This window comes from Adiantum capillus-veneris, chromosome 30 (genome assembly GCF_014529385.1).
Source record: "Adiantum capillus-veneris isolate H3 chromosome 30, ASM1452938v2, whole genome shotgun sequence".
Lineage (NCBI taxonomy): Eukaryota > Viridiplantae > Streptophyta > Polypodiopsida > Polypodiales > Pteridaceae > Adiantum > Adiantum capillus-veneris.
The window spans coordinates 95,270,084-95,273,741 of NC_140960.1; the positions used below are offsets into that span (position 1 = coordinate 95,270,084).

Here is a 3,658-nt window from a genome sequence, read left to right on the forward strand (position 1 = left end):
TGCAAATAAAATCATGGGAGAGTACCTTACCACCCTTGCAACTAGATGAAACACATACGGCGGTCGAAAACTATTGGTTAAAGCCTTCACCTATAACAACTTGGAACAATTGGTTTCAAAGGGTGACGACATCATTTCAAATGGTATGGTCTACCCAAGGAAGGGGGGAGTGTTTGCTGACAGTTATCATTCACTCACTCCCCTCTCAACCTGTCTCCCTGAATTCTTAATCTCCAATCTTAGGGAATGTATATATAAATCCTTACACTCACAAAAACAAGATAAAAAAGTAAAAGAGCAAGAGACATGGCACAAAATCATAAAAACACATTATGCACAAGAACACGACCCTTGTAATATTTGCACTCTAACCATCATCTATTTGCGTGTACAGATATGGCTAGTACGCTAGAGTCATCCACTCCTGCCTTGGGTGAGAGGTACCCTCGTTACTTTTCACAAATGTTTCACATGGTCTTTTTGGTGCTTGCCTGTGAATGGGATTTGGTAGGTACGCTAGCATGTGAGAGGAATTTCGAGGAGTTAGAATGGCTGATACGTCTCTTGACCACGACTGATCCATACTTAGTAGAGAGTGTATCTTCCATTGCACAAGCCTACCCTTTTGACCAAGATGACTATAGGAGTCTAGTGACCTTCTTAGTAAACATGGGTACCTATGATGAAGAAGAAGATTTACATGACTACACAGATGGCACATATGGTCTCATGGATGATAACTTTGTCTATCTTGATGATGAGAATAGGGGTTTAGCTTTAGGGTTTCCCCCCAATCTCTACAATATCCTCTTCCCTTGACTCTCTAGGGGGATTGCAAATAATTAGGTTAGGGTTCCTTATGTTTTTTTTGTTGTGTTCAATAAGTGTTGGTACCTTTTCCCACTGATGTGTCTCCTGGAGGTATTCCTTGTGTTTCCTAGTGTGTATAAGAGTGTGTTGATGTTGTTAGGATTTGGACCTTCATGGAATCTTTATCTCGACTCACTCTTCAAATCAAGCACGACCACCAACACAAACATGTGTTTCTTGTCCATTAGCATTTCCCCTTATCTTTTTTGCATCTATGATTGTCTGCTTTGATTTTGATTGGTAGCATAATATCCAACACATTTGCTTAGTATCAAACATTTAATTCAATGTAATTTTTTGTCATAATCACTTGTCTAGGTTTAAAAATCAAGCAAGTCCGACTAAGTTAGTTTGACCAAGTTAGGTGTTAGAGATCTTCTCTTAATACCATGGGGAATGCCTTCCTAATAATCAATGGTTACTTAGGTTCTTAATCCGATTTAGGCAGCATTGTGTGAAATGTACTAGGGCTTTCTAGGGGGCTTGACCCTATTGACCTTTAGCTTAAGTATTATAAAGGGAGTTTACTAATGTGATGAGCCTCGGGAGGTGTAACAGTGTTATATGACCCCCCAAGGTCACAAAATTAAAATGTTGAAAATGAACAAACAAAAAATCAAAGTGCCACAATGTAAAATCTTAAGCTGGAAGAGAAATCTAAGCTTGATTTGGTACTTCACTCACATGTATCGCCTATGGTACTAGAGCCCTAGAGGTTCCCAGTGTGGGGGCTTTTCCTTGAAAAGCAAAAAACCCAAGGCATACAAAATAAGCACACACATCAAAATTGAATCATTGTGAAAAGACTTTGGGGGGTCAAAGAAAAAGTAATCAGACAGGCGATGATTTCATGAGAAATTACTTTTATCGTAGCTTAACTACAAGGTCTTCTAGGTATAGCCACTAGTCAGCCCTTGAACATGAAATACTTGGCTCTCACAATTAAACAACTTAATTGACCAGAGAAAATTAAGAAGCTTACCCATGGTATTAATAGTCGATCTCTAGTACCTTTTGACCGTTAAATTAGCGACCCCATACTTGTTTAATTTTTACCTTTACATCTGTTAATGCATTTGATTATATTGCAATTCAATGTTTATTGCTGAAAAATGGTTTAAAATTCTGCTACCAATCAATTTGTCTGTCTACAACTACATATGCTTTTTAACTGTATATGAGAATACAATTACTGTGCCAATGTTGTTTGATTTTGCAATGATTGAAGAAGGCTAAGGACATTCATCTCAAATGCTCTTCCACCTCGACAAACGCATTGCAACTCAATAGCTTCCGAGGATGGAATCTACATCAGGAAGGGGGGCATGTTAACCCTCACGGCTCATGGACACCCTATCACCTACGACGGACGTTGTATTATTTACTTGGTAGAGTCAGGTACCAGGCTTGTCGGTCCAATAGGAAAAGGGTAGAGTGATCGCCGATGAGAGGTGCACTCTAACTGGAACATTCAAGGGTTAGTTGGCTAAGCATGGGCTTCCAAGTGTGAATGGGGCGAGCTCATATAAAAGTCAACTAAACCTAAAATTCATTCATTCTCTCATTTGTGCAATAGAAGAGTGCTCTTGCTCCATCTCCATCTCCATCTTCTTCTTCTTCACCTCCTTGTGTGTGTGTGTGTGTATGTGAGAGAGACAAAGAGTGTGTGTGGGCAATCGAGCATTACGAAGGCATGATGGCAGCGAAGCGGTTGAGCGCGGCACGACTGCAGCTTCTTCTTCATCGCGGTGAGGAATCCACCACGAAGGCGAGCGTAGAGCGGTGAGTGACACACCCTTTGCTCTCTTGAGCTTGCTAGATTAGTCTAGTTGCATGCTTGGATCCATTTGTGGCTCGCACACAGTGTATCGGCAAGTTTCTTGCATTGACACGTGCGATAGACGTGCACATTTACCATGGGCCCCGTGTTGAGATAGATCTATAAGCACATGTCTATATCTTAAACCTTGTTCCCGTTTATTCTCCCACATTAAATGATCAATTTTTTGGGTTGGTTAGATATTAGATTTTATGATAGAACATATCATAGTAACCTCTTCTAGGATAGAGTACGAACATACCTTTGCAATAGTGGATTTTGGCAAGAGAACAAAATTTGATTTCATTCTAGGGAGACCATTTATGCATCGAATTTAAATGGTACAAGATTGGGGCTATGACCACATCTACTTGATGCACAAAGTAGTCACAATACGAATCATTATAAAACACCATAGCTAAGAGATGTTAGTCAAACTCATGTGGAGGAAATTGACTCAACAACAATCAAGGAAAAATCAAGGATACGAATCAGTATAAAACACCATAGCTATAGAGATGTTAGTCGAATTCATGTGGAGGAAATTGACTCAACTACAATCAAGGAAAAATAAATACTTGCATGGTTGCACTCTAAAGCATATATTTGGATGTGTGGAGCATCTGATTGCAAGAGTTTGATCAAAGAGGACTAAATTCTAGAGGGATCAGTGAAGTAAAAAGACTACTTTTGAGAACCATTTCCAGAAGATTTGTTTGAACATTTTGTCTGGGATTAGATACTCGCGCGACTCTAGATGTGTGCGTAAATGAAAAAATGCCTATAAATTTTTGTGATGAAAAAGGCTATGAAATAGCTACTTATTGTATGATAAAGGTTTTGAAGGAAACTAATGAAACTTGAGAGTTTGAAAGTAGAAAAGATGAGACAAACACCTATGTCATGACTCATGATGCAAAAGTGCAAACGAAGGAAGAACAACAAATATGTCGTCATTGACATACCTAA

The 3,658-nt window shown here is 39.2% G+C and overlaps 1 pseudogene; it reads left to right on the top strand.

The window, feature by feature from the left end:
* The first annotated feature begins 396 nt into the window (after window positions 1-396).
* LOC147418438 (uncharacterized) lies at window positions 397-1,101 on the top strand (annotated as a pseudogene).
* Window positions 1,102-3,658: the final 2,557 nt, after the last annotated feature.